This window comes from Capsicum annuum, chromosome 7 (genome assembly GCF_002878395.1).
Source record: "Capsicum annuum cultivar UCD-10X-F1 chromosome 7, UCD10Xv1.1, whole genome shotgun sequence".
Taxonomy (NCBI): domain Eukaryota; kingdom Viridiplantae; phylum Streptophyta; class Magnoliopsida; order Solanales; family Solanaceae; genus Capsicum; species Capsicum annuum.
Window position 1 is genome coordinate 145,467,250 of NC_061117.1, and position 24,736 is coordinate 145,491,985.

A 24,736-nucleotide genomic window follows, 5' to 3' on the forward strand; every position below is an offset into this window, starting at 1 on the left:
AGTTCTTTTTCAAATATAATATTTTTCTTCAAATATTTAGGTATGATTAAGGTATGTATGGCTAAAACCTTAAGCGAGGAAACTTAGTTCTTCCCACAACCAAGTTTAATTATTGTTCAAGTCCATGTGTTATGTTAGGGTTTGTGAAGTTGAAATCTTTAAGACTTAGTGTTGTAATCTCTTGATGAAACTCAATGATTATTTGTTAAAATTCTATTAGTTGGAGCTTTTCATTAACTCCTAAGTCTTTCCTAGTGATTCTTCTCTCAGACTTAATAAATTAATTTTATATTATCGAAAGTCTATTTCATGTTTTACTTTATTATTTCATGGCTTTCCAAGAAAATTTGTTTAAAGGTTTTCAGTTTATGTTATTAAAAGCTTACAAAGAATCCTTATGCTATTTTTATGTTTTGAGAAGATAATAAAGTTTTTGTATTCTTAAAGTTCAAATCTAGCATGAATTATAAAGATCTAAGCTAAGTCTCACCCAGATACATACAACCATGATATGATACTTTAGGAAGTGGATCCAAGCATGAGTCTTAAATTATATTTAAAGACTTATAGTATTAGTAAATAGTAGGTTTTTGAAGGATTATTTAGAAACGATATAGATATGGGTCTTAGGTCACATATCTCGGAGCTATGGTACCACTATAGGATAGGATCATCCAATTATGGCAACTCCTGTTTTTTATCCCAAAGGCTTAGTATAGATCCATACCTTAAGTTTTTTCCTATGCTCTATCAAGGTATATAATGGCTCTCCCCAACATGGACAAGACATTGGTCATCATGATGCTTGGAGGGTGTATGTCAGTTAAGAGATGTTCTCACTAAAAATAGAAAGACTTAGTTTTCTCTGTACTTTAGAATAAATTATGATGGTTTAATAATGGTTTACCTATGATTCTATTTTAGTTTTTTACCTTCAGTTTATGTTTAGAAAGTCTGTTAATTGAATTTTACATATTTTAATGGTATTGATGACCGATTTATTAAACTATTTTAGTTCTTGGGTTTTGTAACAAAAGTCATGAAGCTTTACATTATATTATGTGCTCATATATTTCTCATGATTAGGAGAGGATGTCATGTTTAGTTTCAGTTGTCAATTAGCACCTGCTTATTATTAAATTCAGCTATATTGTGTTCTAATAGTTTACATTGTATAACAGCTCTTCTTGTACTATAGGTGTGCATAACATAGATTCTAGTGTTTAGTTTTAGGACCAAAATCAAATGTTCCACTAGACTCTTCATTATAAGTTTGTGGTGAGTCCTACTTATAATTGAAGGATACGATTATGTTTTTCTTAGTCCTCAACTTAATAGACAGTTTTAGATGTTTTTGATAATGATAGCTCAGGATCTTGTCCCAGCAAACTTATTCAGTTCAATGGTTATAGAGGATTCATTAGAAATTTGTTTTATTCATTGATGTTGTCTTTCATTATTTAAGAAATAAAAGTACTTTTTCCCATTATTCAGAAGTTAGCCTATATTCATTGTTTTTTAGCTTCCTCCTTTACCAAAGTTCAGATTTAATAATTTCACGCTAGGTCAAGTGGTTCTCTTGAGTCTCTTGTGGTTTTGAATATCATTTATGTCCAATTTATAGGCTCGGGTAGTGACAATACGAGACAATCAAAAGAAAAAATTCTTTCTCTTAAGAGGAACTCAAGTGAATTGAAAGTGTTATTGTGAAGAAAACTTTTTTGTATTGAATATATGTTGTATAGGTTTTAAATTATCAATAAGGTTAAGATTCCCTACTATAATAAAAGGAGAAATTTGTTGTATATTTGCGGAACCTGCAATCGAGGTATGTAAGGCTAAAATCGGTTTTGATGTAAGGCACGACCTGCAGTCATATGGTTCTCCTATAACAATCACGAACTTATATGATACAATAAAAGTGAAATATTCATTTATTACACAAATTCTAAGTATAAGATTTTATAGTACTCTTTTCAGGTCAAGAAGTCATAATGTTTCACATTTCTTTTTGTGTTTTGAGTTGAAACTCTTAGAAGTTACATGTTATATGTCATAGACATAAAGATAATAACTAGTCATGGTTTAGACCCCCCACTTATACATCCATACATACATACATACATATATATATATATATATAAGGCAAGATGAGATTATAACCTACTATGCCGTATAGAGCGGGTATTTTTAGGTCGACTACATATGATACTATTTTGTGCATAAAATTCAGTCCCTTTGTGGGGTAAATAGTACTCACCTGTAACTTGTGTAGTTTCCCATGACTAAGTCAAGATCTGGCATACAGTCCTGGAGTGTATTTTCAAGATATGAAAAAAAAATATTTATGCTCCTTTTAGGCATCTATTAAATAGTTAAGTTAACCACATAAAATATATTATTTTATAAGTTATTGAAGCTAATGTATATAATTAAAGGAGGTGACATATTTTAAGTGGTTACGTTATAAACTTAATGGACACTTGAGAATACATTTTTTTTGAAGACTTAAATCTTAAGTATCTAATAAGAATAATTTATTTTATATTTAGGTGCTTAATTAAATTCGTAGTTTAAGATCTAAATTAAAGTTATTTGGAAAATTTATTGGGATGTATTAAGAAGAAAGGGAATATTAGGTGTGTGTGTATTGTATGAAAATTAGGTGTGTGTGTTTTGTATAAAAGAGAACATTTGAAAAATGTTTTTTTACATTTTTCATATTTGGTTGGCTTAGCGGGACATTATTGTGTATGATTCAAAATGAGATTAAGTACACGTAGCACTGCCAGCAAGTTAATAAGGAGTCTACACGTAGTGAAAGGAACGTAAACCCCTTCACCCAAGAAGCCCCCACTACGATAGCATTAATAGGGGTATCCTCTTGTATAGAATGAGGATCAGGAAATTTTCACTGTCAATGACATGGCACAAAGGACAAGCAGGGGTCAAGCTGGTTAGACTGCTCTAGGACATGGAAGAAACTGTATGATGCTGAACAGTGCAAGGATATTATCAGGTGGCCCATCTATTAGATGAAAAAGTGTGGTGCAAAGGCATAGGTTATTACTTTAAGGCTCTAGTGGCATATTTGGCTAAGGCCCACCATTGTAGCCTATAAATAGGTCCTTCTCCTCAATTGTAATGGGATATTGACTCCAATTTTTACATTGAATATGATAACTTTCTTGGTCTTCAAGCATTTTCTTATTTTACACTTTGTTTTTCTTTAACAGTTGGGAAGCCGATCTCAGAACCATCCATAATCACTCCAGATACACTTGGATTTTTCTTATTTACCTTGTTTATTTTTTTATGTTATATATTGACTATTTTCATTATAATTTAATAATCAAACTACTAGTAAATTAGACATAAAATAAACTTGAATAAAAATCTGTGTTTGTGACCCACCTACAAATTCAACTATTTTGAATTCACTGTAAATAGTATGGTTCCTATCGTGATCCTAGAGCAATTGTACGGGTTTAGCTTTATATTTCCTTGCTAGATTGTTTATGATTTTGTTTTATGGTCAAGATCAAAAACACCTCATGTTACTCAACAAGTATAATTATAGATCTTATAAAAAGAAATTCTACACTAGAAAGGCAGGTCGACAACCTCAAAAGAACCCTGGCCGGAGTGTTGACTTATGAGAAGCAATAGCCTGATTCAAGTGAGGAACATTTGAATTTGGTTGACATTTTGAACATAAAACTGGTAAATAAAAAGTCAATAAAATATTTCATTTTGACATTTCAAGAAGCATTTTGCCACACATCAAGTATCTTATAGGCACAAAGGAAAGTGACTTTTATGGAAGGATTAAACCTTAAGGGCTCCCTCACTTCATTTCAAATAGAGGAAATTTTATTATATGGAATAAATAGAGCCCAAAAGGAAATAAATATAATTATTAGGGAGAGAAAATAAAAAAAAAACTAATCAACCACAAATGGGGGGAAATGTCTTTTAGCTGCAAAAAGAGATCTTGTGAAGATTTGGATGTCTGTAGTGAAGATGTGGTCTCTAGCAAAACATATCTGGATTAGATGGAGGGCCCTCATTATAGTGATTTGGAAATTTCTTTAAATATTTATAATTGTAGTGTAAAGTATGCTAGTGAATCCACATAGCTTAGCCAATATCATGCATAAGAAGATCCTCAAGTAGATGGAATCTGCAACCACTATAATCCTAGGGGCATAGATGCTCATTGGTTTCAACATAGCTAGTAAGGCCTCAAAGAAAGAGGTTGCATTGTTAATGAACACTATGGGAGTGGAAACGATACTCATTTTGACATCCTTAATGAAGAAAGGAGATACAATATTATTTTTGAGAGTCTTTAGATCCATGCTATGAGGGTTATATCTTTGGCATATCATCAAGTGTTAAAGTTTCCCATACCAGTGAGTGAAAGGGAAAATGGGTGTAAGGCAAATTAGGGAAGACCTGATCAAAACCATAGAGATATAACACATTGATAAGTAGGTAATTTATCCATTTACCCATTTTTTTAAGTTTAAATCATTTCGTAATACATGTAAAAGGAATGAATCTTATGACATAATGATCTTAGGTGGATTTTTGCTCCTAAGTCTCACTATCTATATATAATTAGCCATGTTTAAGGACTTCTTTTGTGCGTAATGAGTTGATACTTATATAATTGAACATATGGGTGTTAAAATACTTGATTATATTATTTAAGGTGTGTTCAAAACAAGTTTGGAATCATAATGATCACTTAAAGTTTAGACAAGAAAACTAGTGTTAATAACTTGAGCTATGTGTTGTTAAAGTGTATCTCGTTGAATTCTATTGTGTTTTATGCATTAATTCATGGAGTTTAATGATTATATAGAACATGTGAGCTGTTAAAATCAATGTTTTGGAGAATAAAAAGGTATAATGATGTTGGAAGGACACCCATAGAGTGAGGAACTAGGATCATACTATGGAAAAAATTAAAATAATTTAGGCCATGGGCGTGCCACGCCCTCTAGCCTCCGATATAAGGGTATTTCACACCCCAATACATAAAACAAAATTGTAAATAATAGTATGAATCCATGATTAGGGTGTGCCACACCCCTAATCTCTCTAATACAAGAGTATGATACGCCCTTGGTGGAAAAATGGGCTCTTGGCTTCCTAGTATAAATCGAACACTTTGTTCTTATAGTACACACCTTGGACGAATTTTGGATATTGAATACACTTGAGGAGACTGAAATTAGGGTTCATAATCTTTCCTTTTCTTTACTTTTATTTTTTATACATGAATTTCATTTTTGTGAGTCATTGTAAGATCATGAGTGGCTAAACCCCTCATTCCAGGGTTGAGGCTACATACATGATTGAGTAGTTGTGGTTTGTAATTGGTTTTTGTGTTTATCAATTATGTTATTTTTCTTATGCTTTTGTTTTACTATTCTAATGTGTCATGAACTTTAGGATAAATGATAGTTCCAAAAAAAAAATTTACCATATTATTTGAGAGACAAAAAAAGAACGTAAGGGGTGTGGATCATGTATTTAATCATTAGAATCTAATTGTTAGATCATAATTTGTATTTAGATAGTGATATACCTAAACAACCCACTTGGTTAACGAAATTGAAAGATAGTTTAATGTATCCAATTTTAAAACTCACATCCCCACTCAATGATGTAGTTGTGAGATTAATTTGGGTAGATGATGTAGAGGATGGTCATTCCCAAGTTATAATAACAACCCCGTAGATCAATAATCATGATAAACACCAACACCGATTAGAAACCATTGTTATGCATGAATATAAAGTAAGGGCCTCAACCCTATAAACTCTCTTTATATTGTTTAGAATCCAAAGTTATAACCATTATTATTTTCACATTTACTTTGTAGTTTCAAATCTCAAGTGCTAACAACTTGATATTAGCTTTTGAATTTGTAGGTGAAGGTCTGATATGAAAGTAAGCTAACAAGGGAAAGGGATTTGGTTGATCCATATCCTGAACCGGAGCAAAGTAGTACTTCTTCATCGAAAACCTCAAATTCATTAGTAAGAAGATATTCCTGCACAAATAGATGAAGGTCAGCTATCCTTCAAGATACTACGTGAAGTGGCATGAAGGTACGTTCGAGCTCAAATAGAATATGGCGTAGTTACTGCACAGTAGTCGAAAATTAACAAGCCTATCACATAAAGATCCTCAAGTTCATCAATAGAATATTTTGGAGATCAGTGGTATGTTTATCCCCATTGGAGTCACCATTGACTGCATGAGGCTCACCATCTTCCCCTTCTCACTTTTGGGGGAAGTCAACAAATAGTTAAAGGTAGAACCTTCAAACTTCATCACTACATGGGATGTTCTGGAAAAGAAATTCCTTATCTAATTCTTCTCTTCTGGAAAAAATGCAAGGTTATGCGGTGAAATTTTAAGTTTCAAGAAGAAGCCGGGTAAGAACTTATATCATGTTTAGGAGAGATTCAAATCTCTTCTCAAGGACTGCCCGTTACACCAATAGATGAATGAGGTATTAGCTATCAACTTTGTTGAATCTCTTGACTATAAAACAAAAAATTTGTTAGATTCAGCTGCAGGTGTTCAAGATTTGTAGAAAACTTATGATGTGTTGAATACTTTGTTGAACCAAATTATGCAAGGTAATCCTAAATGGCAAGGAGGTATGTCCAGAAATACAGTGAAGAAGCCTACCAGGATTATTGAATTGGATAGTGTCAGAGCTTTGGAGGCTCAATTATCAGACTTACAAAACCAAATGATTACATAGTTCATCAAGTTGGGTGTGAACCAACCCCAAGCCTAAGTAAATACAGTCTAGTAGACCCTGACTTGGTGTGACATATGTGGTATTAGTGTCCACTCTTCAGACTCATATGGAGAAAATTTGAAATTAGTTAAATTTGTAGGCAATACAAAAAAAGTAATTGATATTATGGTAATGCCTACAACCACAAGTCGTAGAGTTAGCCAAACTACCTATGGGGCAACAAACAGGCTCAGACTCAACAGTTTTAGTAGTAGTAGAACATACAGGCTAGCAAAATTAAAGAGACTTTGAAAAATATCCTAGAAAATCAAGAACATATGGATGAAGAGATTAAAAATCAATAACCTACTTAAAAGAAGCTAGAGATACAGTTGGGGTAGTTAGCTCAGGCCAAAAATATAAGACCTTAAGGAGGTTTGCCAAGAGATATAGAGAATGCAAATTAGTTAATGGCAATCACTTTGAGAAGTGTTAAATACTTGATCGGTAGACCTCCAAAGAAAAATCTAGAGATACAAGAAAAGCTAGTCCTAAAACAAGTAAAAGGGAAGAAAGTGGCAGCAAAAGATGCTAAAAATTTGTAAATGTCTAAGTACTAAAAAAATAAGGCAGTTGAGCATGTACAAGAGAGACCTCACCATCATTTCTAATAAAGTTCAAAAAGGCTAAGGAGGATGCATGATTCACGAAGTTCTTTGACACATTCAGAGAATTTCATATAAACCTTCCACTGTTAGATGATTTACAGGTTATGCCAAGTACGCTAAGTACTTGAAGGATGTGGTGAACAATAAGACAAAGATGAATGACATTGAGATAGTTGAACTGGCGGAGGAATACAGTTCAGTTGTGACAGGTAAGATACCAAAAATCTTAAGGACTCAAGACCCAGGGAGTTTCACCCTTCCCATATAAATTGGTGATAATGAGGTATTGCATATTTTTATTGACTTGGTGGTGAGCATAAATTTTATTCCACTATATGTTTCAATACCTTTGGATTGGGGAAGACGAGGCCATGTTTTTTGGTTCTCTAAATAGCCGATAGAACTAGAGTACAACTCGAAGGAATCATTAAAGAAGTGCTTACTAAGGTTGGCATGTTCATTATTCCTAATGACATTATTGTTCTTGATTATAATGAAGATGATAAGCTACCAATCAAACTGGTACATCCATTCTTAGCGATGGGAGGAGCATTGATTGATGCTAGAGAGGGCACTCTAACAATGAGATTGGATGATCAAGATGTGGTTATCAAAGTATACAAATCACTTAACCCACCTTTACACTATAAATATATGTTATATCATGGCTATGGAAGTGGACGAGTGTAGGGTGGTGGAGTGAAGACCACTAATGACCTCTTTGGATTATCTCATAAAGTTTCCCAAGCCACCAATTAAGCCCGAGGTTGAAATAATGAAAGAGGAGCCTAAAATTCTAGTGTTGAAAAAGATTTATACTTTGAGAGTAATCACTCTAAAGGTCATAAAAGAGTGAGAAGATAGACTCTGAGTAGGAAAAAAGATTGAAGAAATACGGTTAAAAATAATGATGTTAGTAGTGTTGCGATAATACATCAGGCGTTGCTTGGGAGACAATCCAAGATAAGGTAGGTATTTAGTTTTTGGTTTTTATTTAGTATCACTATTGTTTTTGTTTTGTTGAGTAACAGGTAGAAAGAAAGTCTGAATATCAAAAAGCCAATTATGGAGCATAGCAAAGAATAGGGATGGGGTCCATCGGACCTCGTTGATCTTTAAGATGCTACTAGCTAAGCCTTGAGGCCTCTAGTGGTACTTTTATCCTTACTTTTAAGTTGTACTTTAAGGACAAAGTGTGATTTTAAGTATGGGGTGGGGAATTTTCTGATTGCTTAGGGTGAAGTGCTACTATAGGACGTCTAATGTTAGTTAGCTTCTTTTTTGTCTAAATTTAAAAAAAATGGTAAAAATTAAAAAAAAATACAAGTAGATTTTCTCTTAGTTTACTTTTGGTTTTTGTATTGTTAGTCTAATACAAGCACACTTCACCCACTACTTGATTTTTTTGATTCTTTTTTTGAGGGCGCCCTTTGAACCAATTATCCCTTTTTTACTTTTAGAAGTAAATTTTAAATTTTTTATTTTAGGAATAAGTGAGATGTTCTTTCTAGTTTCTATGTGTGATTTTATGATGCAAGTGGTTTTGAATGTAAATCATGTTGATTATGTTGAATGACAATTCTTGAGATACCTAGCCTCATTTTTATGAACTTTTGTATATTGTTATCTTAATCTTGAATTAGTTTTATGGCTTGGTTTAGAGTGTATAGCGATCCTATTTGATTTGAGCATGTGACATATATCAGAGAGGTTTTTCTTATATATTCCTTATTGCATATTGATCTCTAGATCTTGCCTGATGTGTGTGCAAAGCCAAATAAAGAGTGTTGGATTTGAAAAATGATATAGGCATTTCTTTGATATCCATTTTTATACCAACCTTATAAACCCTTATTTCATGATATTAGTTAGCCTCATTAAGCCTTTATCCTATTCTTTGGTAGCTCATATGTATCCTATCCCTTTCTTTAGTTGTCTGTTATTTGATCCAATGTTTTTAAGTGCTTTAGCTGAAAATTTAGTATGGTTAAGGAGTGTAAAATTAAAGGAAAAATTTGAAATTAAAGCTCTGAAACAGTAGCTATTGGTGTGAAAAATTTGATGTGTTGTAGCTGGGAGTGATGTAATGGAAAGAAAAGAAATTCTACAAAATTGAATTATGTGTTGATAGAGAATATTTCCTCCTTAATATTTGTGAACTAGCTTAAAGAGATGTAACAAAACAAAAGATATGTGTGAGGTAGAGGTGATGAAAATATGGGTTTTTAAAAAGGATTCTAATGTATAAGATAATGTATTAAAGCTCTTAGGAGAGATAGTCACTATTATTGGAAACAATAGTTCCTAACCATCTCTTAGCCTATAGTACAAATCCTTAAGTCTTATTTGATCTTAAGCCTCAATGTTCTAATATTAGTGGAGGACTACACTAAGGGCAATCCTATGGTTTATCTTATGTGACATGTGAGTTCTTTATGAGTGTGAGAGAAATTTGATTCTTATACCCATTCTTATGATGAATTACATCTTAGTAAGTGAATATAGATAACTCTTTTATGGTGAGGTTGCACGTTTGATGATAATAGGGTGACTTGTATGATCTCTTTGAGTGAGTAATATTCATGAGTTTGCCAACTTGGCGGAGTCAATTCTTGAGGTTACGAAGTTTTAAAGTAGTGTTCCTGAGCTTTCAAATGTACATGACATGCTTAATGTGGAACTTTCCTTTTGTGTAGTCATTGTAGTGCTAGCTTGAATTTCTTTCTTTTTATAGTAGTGATGTTGAAGTCTTCCTTATATGGTTCTTAATGTAAATATTTGTTTGAGGATGAACAAGGATTTAAGTGTGGGGTGATAATCATAGGTGTATTTATGAACCTAAGTCTCATTATGTATATGTAATTTGCCTTATTTGAATGAGTTTGCTAACTTGAATGTCTTTCTTGATATGTGCCATGCCACTAATCTCGCCAATGAAAGAGAATGACATGCCCTTAGTGTAAAAAGGAGCTTTTGGCTTCCTAGAATAAATAGAACACTTTGTTGTTATAGTACACACCTTGGACGACTTTTTGGGCTTGAAATGCACTTGAGAGGATCAAATTAGGGTTCATAATCTTTCCATTAGTTTATTTTTGATTTTTATACATGAATTTCATTATTGTGATTCGTCGTAAGACCATGAGTGGATAAACATGGTTGAGTCTACAAACATGATCGTTCTTATGCTCTTGTTTTACTATTCTAAAGAATCATGAACTTTAGGATAAATGGTAGTTCCCAAATGAATTGACCGTAGGAGTTTAGGGACAAAAGGAAGAATGTAAGGGGTGTGGATCATGTATTAATGATTAGAATATAATTGTTAAAGCATTATTTGTGTTTAGTATAGTGATATACCTAAACACCGCACTTGGTAAATGAAGCGGATAGATAGTTTAATGCATACAAGTTATAGACTAACATCCATGTTCAATGATGTAGTTGTGATATTAATTTATGTAGTTGACTTAGAGGACAACCATTCCCAAGTTATAAATCAACTCCGCGGATCAATAGTCACGATAAACAACAAAACCGACTAGAAACCATTACTATGCATAAAGAATGTAAAAGGTGTGGATCATATATTTAATCATTAGGATCTAATTGTTAAAGCATGATTTGCGATTAGGTTAGTGACATACCAAAACACCCCACTTGGTAAATGAAATAGGAAGATAGTTTAGTACATCCAAGTTGAAGACTCACATCCTCACTTAATGATTTAGTTGTGAGATTCATTTATGTAGTCTACTTAGAGGAATTACCAAGTTGTAAATCAAACCCGTAGACCAATAATTGTGATAAACATCAACACCGGCTAGAAACCATTATTATGAATGATTTTAAAGCAAAGGCCTCAATCCTTGAAGCTCTTCTCATATTGTTTACAATCAAAAGTTCAAACTGTTGTTATTTTCATATTTAGTTTGTAATTTCAAATATCAAATGTTCTCGGTTATAATTAGCATTTTATTTATCTCTTTAGTAACACTAGAATTGGTTGTTACTGAGCATAAGTCTCGGTGGGATCGATACTTGGCTATTAAAGGCCACTTTACTACTTGGGTGACCACATACACTTGCTTATTCGCTAGGACGCAACACATAATAACTTTTGTTTTAGGTATCACAAAGTTGGAAGGTTTAAGTGTTGGTTTCTGCTAAAATGAGATAAAAATGCAAAGCCAAGAAGCTAAGATTTTTCCAATTGTAGAAGAAAAGTGGAAACACAAAAGGATGCAAACCTCGAATGAGATCACGCGGTCATGTATAGCTAAATAATAAAACTTGACTTTACTAATGCCTACCCAACTGTCCATAAGAAAAACACCCAAAGTTAAGGCCATATTCCAGAAGGTGCAAGGCTTGAATGCAATAAGCCCTAAGTAAGAAGGCCAAGTTCTAGACATAACAAATGCATTGAATGCATGGCCACAAACAACATTTCAAGGGAAAACCTATAAATTTCCTAGGTACAAATGTATATGGCTTTTAAATACTCTGTAGGTTTCTTACTATCAATATCTTTGTTTTTAAAAACAACTACATTGGGAAGAAGAGCATGATAAACTCTTGGGTCAAAAAATATTATAGAATCAATTTTTACTTCTTTTCTTGAATATCTTTATAAGTTCGTGATACCTATTCTCTTATTTTCTATGTTATTTTTTCTTTGAACATGAGAAACTAAACCTCAAAATTATCATTGTGGTATTCATGATGGATTAACATTATTAGTGTTACATAAAGGGTGGTTTTTATTGTGTTTATGCCTCTATTAATAGTTACTTCGCTTTGAATATTTATAATTGCAAAACTTAGAACTCACCTTAGTCCAAAAATTGTGTGACCAAAGAGGTAGAGACTAGGAAAGTAATGAGTAACATGGATTTTACACTTCTAAACCTCATATAATTGCTAGGACTAAAGCTAGATTATCCAACCTATAACATACAATGCAATTTATTTAAATCAAAATTAAAGGGCGAAAGGATTTAGAGTGACGTTTAGATAAGTTGGATGGAAAACATTTAAATAAAGATATATGTTTGTTAGTTTTGCATGCATGAAAACAAAATGATTCACCACCAAAATTAAACCAATTACTGATGTCACCCAAATTACACCTCCGATAAAAGTATAACACCATTGTTGATAAAATATAGAAATCAATTATATTGGGGTTGGTACCATAACGAATAGGTCAAAATATCTTTCAGTATGCCTATCTAAATAATTAGAAATCAATTTCTAGTGATGGGGGATTTTGAGATCTTCAAATAGTAACTAATTGTTGATTTCTTTGGACTTGTAATCAATGTGAGAGAGGCAATAGGACTATGTTTCCCGTAACTTTATAACTCCATAGGTTCCTCATATATGTGATCTCTCGTGATGCTCACCATGCAAAATGACTAGGTTATATTCATCTAAATGACTTTATGCATATATTAAAAGTCAATCCTCAATAAACTATTCGCATCTCCTGAGTTTGACTTACTAAACCCTATCATTGATCCTATATTAGCTATCCCATTTATTGGCTTAAGCTAATTAAATAGAGGTTGATAGCCCTAAGTTTCATTGTTAATTCCTTTTTCTATCCATTGCACCATCTTTTATTATGAGTAAGGATAAGGAAAGTTGTAACATTGGCCACCAAGAGAAAGCAATCAAACCAAAGAGAATCACAATACAGGCAAAAATAACCTTTGAGAATCACGTTGTACTATAAAAACTACTTTGTTAGTCCATCATGGTTTCTGTAACTCTTGTTGTAGTGTTTAACTACTCATAATTGCAATCATACAATAATAATTCTTAATAGGAATCATAATTATGAACTTTCAAAGAAAAAAATGATGAAAACCATAGAGCTCACTTTGAATCAAAGCCCTAACTATCAATATTTGTACTTCAAAGAACGATAATATGCCTCAAAAGTGTGAAGAGACTGCAAAATAAAATAATAAACCTATTATGAGTATTTATATAGAAAAAGAAAACTTATCCTAAACACAATAGGATTTTTTTAGTCAGAACTTTAGAAAAAGAAAGGTATGATTGTTCGTAGATACCACCGTCGTCCTTAGTGCTCGTTGTTGGATGTTTGTTATTAAACATTGATGGATATTTGCTAGAATGATTCTAAAGATGAGCTCATCCTTTCCTTACACGATCATTTTCCCTCTCATAGTTTCTACCTTTAATTTTCACTTTGTAGGATAATCTTCGTAAGGTATTTAAACTATTCCATTCTTTCATGCCACGATTGTGGATGCCTATTTTTTGATCTTCCCATAATTAACACCTGCATGCACTATTGGTGGACTTTCTTCCCATGGTCAATCTATTGATCATCATATATAACAATGACTATGGGATATATTCATCCGATGTCCACCTGATTATCACTTCTCTATTTCAACCCACGATAGCAGTGCTACGCCCATTGCTAGATCGAACAATTATAGGTTGAATCATCTAATGCCTTTAAGTCCCAATTTCCTGCACTTCACTTCTCCTGACTATTTGACGTACACATACCTTAAATTCACATCATACCTACATAAAAATGCCTCTAAAATAAAAGATTTTCTTAGTTTTAACCGTCAAAAATGCCTTAAGAACACGATACATCAATATCCTCAACTTAGAGCATTTGTATGTCCTCAGGAGAATAAAACAAAACCAAACTAAAACACAACATAAATGATGCATAACCGAGATAAATCCAAAAGTATTAAAACAATTATGTTTTTAAAAATCAACTTAAGCATGCATGAACCAAAACACAAGTTCAACCTCCTCCAACTACACACAAAAATGAAATCCATTGGGTGTACACAAACCACTCACCATGATGCAGTGAAATCAAGCAATGATGTTACATTATCTACAGACAACCTAGAACATAAAATAATGACACCACAAAATAAATAGCAACTACAATGCAACCCTACACTCTTACATAAATGATTCCCCTATCACTCAAAATACATGATGAATATCATAACAAGGATTGAATCTAAGCATGCACTCTCACAAAGAAGTTTAGAGAATGCACATGAAATGCTATAAGTTTTCCCTAATTTTCTACACCTTTATTTTTTGGACAGTCAGATTAGGATCATTATAGGACTTTTATTGTCTTTTAATGTAGGATAAAAGGTGGGTGTCTAACATATGGTTGAGTGACTTATTTCTCCTTAGAACTACACTTATTTTGGCTCCACTTTGCTACTCTCTTTATTTTTCTTCCCTTTTTAACTTCAAACCTCGGATGTGACTTTTTTTTTATAGTATTTTTCTTTTTATTTTTCAAATCTTCTTTGTTGTTCTTTTCTTTTCTTTATTTTTTGCAAAACCTGCACCCAATACACTTTTCATTTGCTAACATTTTCTACGAACTCAATTTCTTTCACACACCTCTATGTTATCCACCTTCAACTTAGGTAATTTTCTTGAGGTGAGGTGCACAGTGTCTAAGGAGGGACAGGGGCCAAAATAGGCTTATTGCAAAAAAAAATGGGAAGCTGAATAGGCTAGTTCAAGGAAAATATCTATTTAGGCTTAAAGTTTGGGATCAAGGGATGTACTATTTTTGATTTGGTAGGCATTTAGGCTTATCGTGTACTATTCAAGAATGTCGTATGATCTGTTCCTAACCTATTATCCTATAACCTTGGTGAGACTAACTAGAAAAGTTTTAAATTTCATACATACACGCTAAACATGGTAATTACCTTACAACATACATGGCTCAGGGCTACACACACAATTACTATATATCTGATTCATATGTAGTTAGACTATGGTTATCACGTTCATAATCCTAATGCCATAACAAGATCCATATTGGTCATAGTTCACTGTAATCACATAATACAACAAACATAACAAAAAATTTATAGAGGGTTATCATTTAAACACCAAAATTTGAAAATATATATTTTATGCTCTTATTTTATTTTGACTGCACCAAGTTCTCCTATTTCTCTAATGATTACACCAACAACACAAAATTAACTAAAAACCAAAATCAAACTCCTAAACATCATAATTCTAACTAGATAATGTATTCTAGCAAAAAGTAACATGACAACAAACCCTCAAATGTTGGTATACCCCCACCCCAACTTAAAAACTGTGTAATGTCCCTAATATAAAAAGGTAAAGGACTAGGGTAGACATACCTATGAGTACTAGATGTCAATCAATGACTAATCAATAGGGGTAAAGGATTCAAACCCCCTCCACAATGCTCTCCTACTATAGTAGGCTCAATGGTGTCTGTTACACTCTCACTAAAGTTAGCATCGATGGTGGTCAGTGCACTCAAATATCATGGGGATGATCTTTGTACCCCTTTCAATATTAGTAATAGCATCAACAACAATAGCAGTAGTAACAATAATAGGTAGGACCTCATTTCTCTCTAAAATTAGTACCTCAGAGGTCCTCTCTTGCCTTCTTTTTATTCTATTTCATGTTTTTATCCTTCTTTGTCTCTTTCTATAGGACTGTGTATCATCACCTATCTCATCTGCTACCTCATCTACTTTCTTATATTTGTCCCTATATGTTGGGGCCAAGCTATAGAATTCCAGCACCTATACATCCATATTGATATTAAAATCCTTAAAATTCTGAATTGGTGAAGGCTACACAATAAAAATATACCACTCAAAAAGCTCCTTGTAGCTAGGTTAAGTGAGAAAAGTGCAACTGTGACCATACTAAAATTGAGTGCCTAAGATTTCCCATCATCCATCTCTGAGACCGATAAAAGTGGATCTTTATACCATATATCACACCCATAATATCATCCTCCAAATAGGGTTTTACCCCTTTCTTTAATTTCTTAATCCTTGCAGCCTGAATAACCTAGTTTCTTATTATGTTTTCTACAGATGTCGTAGGCACCAAGGTGTAGCACGTAGTCATAAAATAAAGTGCACCTAAGGGTACTATTAGATGTTGTGAAGAAGAAGTTGCACCATCTATAAAAGACAGAATATCTTATATCGGGTAGCCTCCGTCTGCCTATAGGTATAATCTAGCTAAGGACCCAAGGCTCGATCCATTAGGTATATATAGTCTTTGATTGATGTGATATTTCCATTCTTGCTTGACTAGATAAACCTATTAATAATCAAAATAGAAGGCATATTTGACTTTCAAGAAAATAATTCACCAAGCTAGAAAAGGTAAAAATAGTGTGGAAAAGACGCACCCTATCTCGATTCTCATCCGTAATAATCCATATAATATTCAAATATAGTTCCACCATAATGGTTATGACCATTTCTACTTTATTATACATTAGTGTATTACCATTTTTGATTGGTTCTATGTGGTGCCTAATAATGGACCACCAATCCCTAATGGTAAAGCTCAATGTGTATTTGTATATAGCCATACATTTACCTATTTTGCTTCTTCTTTTGCTTTAGCAATATGGCCTTCCAACAACTTGTAATTCAACAATTTGCTTATTCTTTAACTTTTTCAACTTTTTCAAACCATTCATCTATTGTCATACTTTAGAGTCTCAGTTGGTTGATCAAATTCATCACCAAAAAATGTCTTAGTAATTGCCATTTTTAAGATGTTAATCTTCATACTCTGCATAATCCATACTTGCACAATCACCATATCTAATTTAGGGTACTTCCTCATATTGTTCTCGTTCCTTGAAGGAGTTTCTTAAGAGTTGCCTTATAGTGGGTGTAGTATTTATGCACCAACTCGGCACCGTAGTCACCAACTTTTCTGGTCAACAATCCCAAATTGGCTTTTTGAATATCCAATTTAGTTCTAGATCTCTTTGTAGTTCCTTAGGTAGCATGCTTGGTTATTCTTGAATGCTTCTCTTTTAGTTCCATTTGTTAGTTAGGGATACCACATCATTATAGTTATTTTGGTATTCAGGAACACCCTATTGCCTAAGATTTACCCTCTTCTTAAGGGTTTTCAACAATAGCTCTTTTAAAAGATACTTAGATAGTACTACCAAACCCATTCTCAGACTCTTCCTCCTCTGATGAACTCATATTCTTATCAGCTTTTTCATCTTCAGGCTTATTTTCAGTTAGGTTCACAATGTTTCTTCCCTCTTCAAACTATAGATACTCAATAGGAGTGGTTGTGGACATTAATGTTATGGATGTCTTACCCTTGGGCGTAGAAGATTTTGATCTTTTGTCTTAGGCTTTTGTTTTTCGTCACTACTACTTTGGGAGTATTCGACCTTCAAACCACTAGACTCTTCTGATTTATATCATGAAACTGAATTTCAATTATTTGTGGGGTCTAAGAAGATGACAACATATCTCTTTATGCCCATTTCTTAGTTATTTCCTTATGGAGTGCCTCATCCAACTTCTTTTTATTCAATTTAGGATCCATAGTACTTGTACAAAAATAGTTAGTCTTAGAATCAAACAGGAATAGGTACATATCACTTTGTACAGACAATATATGTCACGAACGTGGTAAGAAAATATAATTGTCCTTTTGATCGTAGAAAGCCCCTCTCTAAAATTTCCTAGGATTGTCACATCAAATAGATACTACCAATGATAATACCATCATAAAATGATCATTTGAAGTTGTCATCCAATGAACTACTACTACCTTGAAAGCATGCACCCAGAATAATCTAACTAACGGACGTACATAGGAACAATAATCTTTAGTTGCATCCTTGAGTTTAAACTAACTCCGAACTAGTTTAAAATACAAATGTTGATCCAATTTTGACACTAAGGCTACCCAGACTTCACCTTAACCACACCTATCAATCAAACAACCTCACAAAGCACATTATTCAATTCTTTTAGTTACCTAACTTTCTCTAAATTCAGTTTGGTATTTTTATGTGCACTCTATAAGGAATGTATTACTCATCTTATCTTTTAATTTTTCTTATAATTCACAATTCTAACAAATGAGGGCAAAACTTACTATGCAAAGAATGTAGGTTCTAGAAACAATAATGAGTTAAAGTACTGAGGGAGTAGACACATTTGGGAGCATTCAAATGTTCAAAGTTCTAGGTTAGAATTGACTTATTGCTCCCAATTTACTTTTTTAATCGTACTTTTGATGCACATTTTGAGTTTGACTGAAAGTGGGCATGTAGTAGGTTGCAGGGTTTAAGGGATAGTCTTGAAAACTTGAGTCAGATCAAGTTAAATTGGGCAATTTTAAAAACATAAGGCCCAATGGATGACTAATACCTATGATTGTGGGATCACAATGGTTGTTGTATTTCCTCGTTCCAAGCGGGTGAAGGAAACTTACCTGGGATCCTTGGATGATTAAGGAAGATCATTGTATTTTGCCATGTTCATTTCTTAAACTTGTTGGTTCCCAAAACTGGAGGTTGATTAACAGGAGTTAGTCAGATGATGGATTCCATGATCATGCTATCTTGGTAAACCATTGATGCAGAATCATATTACTAATTTCTTGGATTCAATTCTTGGGTCTTCTTGTAGACGGCAAAGTCTATGATCATTGGAACTTCCAATGATCACCCAATGCTTTTAAATGTTCTATTTTTGTGCCAATTCCAAATTTCTTTTCTTCATTGTGATAACGTTGAACTCTTTCCCATGATTTTGGGGTGAGGCGGTCATTGTCAAGTAACACAATGTAAATTGGGGTCGAATCTCTAGGAGTGAATGTTATAGACTTCCAACTTATGGGTACTAAATTTACTATAAGGTTACCCTGGATGCTAATTGAAAAAACCTATATAATTAAATGGGGGGGATTTGATTTGTTTGAAAATTCATCACACAAGCTTCAACACGTGTGAGGTGAATGATATCTTTGGTTTGAATTCAAGAATTGGAGAAATCTTGGGATTATGTCTCCTTAGAGGTGAAGAATGTGGGACAATATTGGTTTATCATAGGATTTAGTTTTTAATTAATGGATAGGATAGGTCAAATATCATTGGGGCCAATCTTTTGACAAAACCCCAATGATTTCACCTATTGGCCCATTCGAGCACCTAATAAGTATGGAGTTTGCATCACCAGCCAAAACATCAACCAAGAATCTCTATTTCTAGGATAATGCTCTTGACATGAGTGACACTCCCTAAAACTTATTTCTTAGATTGTGAAGGGTAATAAACCATAGGCTTAGTTGTTCACCATCACTTTGTCCCCCGATAACCCTCTTTTGAGGATGTTATGGTTATCTAATATTCAACTAAATCCCACTTTCAAAGATAACTAAGAGTTTCTAGAGCTTGGAACTTTCACCCATCAAACCCATATGGATATTTGGAGTTTTCACCCATCAAATATGAACACAAAAATTCAAGAAATGGTGAAATCCAAACTAAACAGCTAAAATTCATGCAAACACAACAATACCCACACACAATCACACTCTAGTTCAACATAATCCCAAGACTAAAGAAATTAGCTACTCATTAGATAAGGGAAAAGAAAGTTACAAAGTAATACATCCATGGAATTCATACTAAGAGAGGATAAAATAATCTTCAATTCCATAATCCAATTTCACTACTTTGTCCTTGAAAACCAAAATCACAATAATAGAAAATTAATCTAAAGATCTCTTTTTCTTTTTCTCAAATTATAGGGTTTCTACCTATGTCTAGAGTGTTTTGAATTCTCCATATAAATCTTGACTCAACTGTATAATTTACCAAACTGTCCTTCCTTAAGTTCACCTGCTATGCCGCGGTCGAAGGGCTTGACTGCGATAGCACAACCGCGGTCGCAGTTATGACTTAGCGATCGCAAGATACTAGCCAACTTGCTTAATTGTGATCACATCCCTCAGACCGCGATCACATTACCAGAGACTAAATAGGTTTTTTGCTTGGCTGAGAGTGATCATGGTGATCCCCTCACGAGTACACTACCCGAGGTCCTTTTGTCTATGAGTATTAGCTATACTTTTTTCTGTTTTCTTCTGATCATTTTGAGTATTAATCCACTACTTTCGGTAATCTCAAATATATACCTGCGAGGCGAAGATATTAGTGCACTAACTCATACTTAGGTCTCACTAAATCATTTAAATCAAGCCAAAGTGTATGAATGTTGGATGTAAATGAGCGGTAAAATCACCACTTATCAACACCCCCAACTTAGAGTATTTGTTTGTCCCAAAGCAACACAACCTCTTATTATGAGACATAATTACTTATGCCCAAATTTTAGGAATTAAAGAACATACCCGACTTCAACTTGAATCACAACCGCAAGTAGCTCATTGCCCATGTGCTAGAATAAATTCACAACACCCCTCATTATAAAATGCAATACTCAAGGAATGCATAAGACTTATAAGAGCAATCAAGCAACCAAGACCAATACTCTAGAAGCGGCTCACCTTTTGACTAAAACTAAACCATACTCTATTTGCCTTATTATTTGGGGGGGGGGGGGTTGACAAAAGTTACTCAAGTCAACTTGCTTACATACCGTCCTCACAAGGAAGAGAATTGTTACATACCAAACTACCTCATATGCAACACAAAAATTTAAGTGCAAGAAATCTCCCCTCAAAAAAGAAATCTCAATGCAACCGGTGTCATGCCATAGGCTTGCCCCTATTTTCAATCAGCACTACAAAAAAATTAATTGGTTAGAGATCCCAAAGGACTTTCTATGCTTGTAACATAGGTTCGGGTTAGGGTAGGACATCATTTAGGAGTAACATGGCTACAACCTTCCTTGAACATCTACATCACACTTTTTAAAACTCTTTTTTCTACTAAGGGCGACTCTTCTTTATTTTCTTTCTAGCTTCATGCCTATCTTTTTCTTCCTTATTCACCATTTTCCTTTTACGTCCATTTTCTTGCACTTTTATGTAATTTTGTGGGATCTTTTCTTTTACTAAACATTGATTTTCAACACATAGGTACATTTGGCATTTCCTTAATACTTTTGGCCCCAAACTCACTTTCATCGATCTTTATCACCCCCAACTTAGGCTGTTAGCCTCAAATTGTATTTTCAAGTTCAAGCAGGGTATGGTTCAAAAAAGGGAAAAGAGGAAAGGTTCACGGCTTGTAATGATTTTCCCAAAGAAATGTATAAAGGCTCAAAGCAGGTACTAGGGATTATAATTATACACAGGTAGGATTTAGTAGGCTTGAGGGGGTTCAAAAATCACAAGGATGGCCTAATATCATTTCTCCAACCAAATACAATCAACATTAATTTTAAAAGACTAATAGGGCAAGTTCTAGATAACACAAGTATACAAGAGATCAATGCAATATTTTCACCATACATGGCATGCAAAATTCATTAAGGGAGCTCAAATTTCCCTCTCGCGGGAGACACAATCAGAATATTTATCATTATTCACATGTCAAAAATTTATGGAACCACAAAAAAGAAAAGGATTTATTGCAACTTTTCTCTTGTCCATGCCATTGATTTTTCAAAAATTTTGGAGATAAAGGGGATTTCTTAATTTGAAATAGCACAATGCACAAGATTGTTAATTTACAACTACAACCAAAGCATTAGTCTCATATCTTGTCTCGAAATAGGAGAACTAACCATATGGCTACTCAAAATCCGCCAATGGTGTACAATGTTATAGGTACTCAGACTTTCCCTGCATTATCATAGGGTAAAGTTCATCCATAGGAAAGAGACTTCATGTCACCTTACCACACATACAACAATGTAATACCCTTAACTTAAAGGCTGGAAGTGTCCTCACGAAAGTAAATTTAAAAATCTAAAAAGTACAAAGGGGTGAGAAAGGCTCCCATGAATAAGTAGGCATTGTTAGAGTCTAGTGATGCAAACATGGGAACATGCCCACGATAGGGCTGACGCGATCGGGGTCATCAGACCACGATCGCTGTAACTGAGGGGAAATCCACTATTTTTGCTCTGTTTTTCATTTCCTGCACAGCTACTAATTTTCCAACACTATTTTTCCCCTATTTTTTTGAGTACCTTATTTGTGCTGAAAGACCTTAAAAAAATTAACAGAAAATGAGTTAAGGATGGGTTGCCTCCCATCAAGCACCTAGTTTAATGTCGCGGCACAACTCTTTCCCATTACCATGTATCATCTTTGTAGTTAATGCCCTCAAATTTTTCTATCATGGGGAGTTTTTCATTGTAGTGCTTTACTCTTTCGCCGTTGACTATTAATTTCCTCCCTTCATTATATTCAAACTCGACTGCACCACTTGGATAGACTTTAGAGATCACGAATGATCCCAACTGTTTTGAGCAAAGTTTCCTTGTGAAGAGTTTCAAATGGGAGTTTTAGAGGATTACATTCTCTCCAACATGGAATTCTTGCCACACTATCCAAGAATTATGCTATTTTTGGTTTTTATTCTTATGCAATGTCTCACCCTCATAAGCCTTTAGCCATAATTCTTCCATCTCATGGAGTTGTGTCACCCGTGCCTCAGATGATTCTCCCCAATTCATATTTAATCTCTTCAAAGCCCATAAAGCCTTATGATCTAGTTCTATTGGTAAATGGAATTCCTTACCAAATAGTAATTGATAAGGAGACATCCCAATTGGGGTTTTGTAGGCTGTTCTTATAGACCCAAAGTGCCTCATTAAGTTGCCTTGCCCAATTAGTGTCTCCTACATTCACCGTCTTTTTGAGTATAGCTTTGATTTCGCGATTTGATACCTCTACTTGACCACTTTTTTAGGGGTGGTATGGGGTGCTGACTTTGTGCTTGACTCCATACTTATCAAGAAAAGCACCAAACATCCGGTTGTAAAAATATGAGCCGCCATCACTAATCATTGCCCGAGGGGTACCAAATCTTATGAAAATATTCTTTTTTAGGAATGAGGTGACACATTTTATATCATTAGTAGGGAGTGCAATAGGTTCCACCCATTTTGAAACATAATTGACCACCACCAAGATGTATTTATTCCAAAGGGAGCTCACAAAGGGTGCCATGAAATTGATTCCCCAAATATCAAGGAGTTCCACCACCAAGTTAGGCTTGAGAGGCATCTCGTGCCCTTTTTAAATGCCACCATGCATTTGACAATTCTGACAAGATTTTGCCCATTCAATGGCGTCCTTATACATGGAAGGCCAATAAAATCCACATTGGAGAATCTTAGCAGTAGTTCAGCTTCCTCTATAATGACATCCAAAAGGTGACAAGTGACATGCCTCTAAGATGTCATTTATTTCAAAGTCCATGACATACCACCTAATAAATCAATTGGCACATTTTCGGAATAAAAAATGGATCATCCCAGAAATTTCGCTTCGCATCAAATAGAAACCATTTCTTTTGATGATAGCTTAGTTCCTCAGGGAGTACACCCACGACATAGTTGTCAAAGTCCACATACCATGGTGTACCTTTCCCCTCGATGGTTATAATCAACTTATTGGTAAAAGCATCATTAATTTCTATATCCCCATGCTTTTTAATATTGCCTTACAGTCGAGAGAGATAATTAGCCACTTGATAATCACATCCTTTTCGGTTTTTCACCTCAAAGGTGAACTCTTGTAGCAACAAAATCCACCTAAGTAATAGCGGCTTTGCTTTTTTATTGGCCATAAGATACTTGAGAGTGGAATGATGTATATTTACCACTACCTTCGTGCCTAACAAACTGGCCCAAAACTTCTCAAAGTCATAAACCACAGCTAATAAATCTTGTTCGGTGATGGTGTAGTTACGCTGGCCATCATTCAAGGTTTTGTTGGCATTGTAAATAGGATGAAAAAGCTTGTGTTCTTTTTTGCCCTATCACCCCACCCAATGCAATACCATTTGCATTGCACATTACCTCAAATGGAGATAACTAATCTGGAGCCACAATAATGGGTGCTGAAATGAGCAACTCCTTAAGATACTCGAAGGTTTGAGGCATGATTCAAACTTAGATTCTTTCTAAAGAAGTGTACACAAAGGATGTGCTATATTGGAAAAATCCTTAATGAAACAATGATAGAATCCTACATGGCTAAGAAAAATTTGAATACCTTTTACGAACATGAGCGTGGGAAGTTTGGAAATTACCTCAACCTTAGCTTGATCAATTTGAATACCCTTTCCCAAAAGCTTATGTCCTAAGACAATTCCTTCTTTTACTATGAAGTGACATTTTCCCCAATTTAAGACAAGGTTTGTTTCCACACACCTTTCAAGAACTTTATTCAAGTGTTCGAGGCACGACTTGAAAGAGTTTCCCACTACCGAGAAGTCATCCACCAATACTTCCATACAGTTTTCAACAATGTCTGCAAATATGAACAACATTCA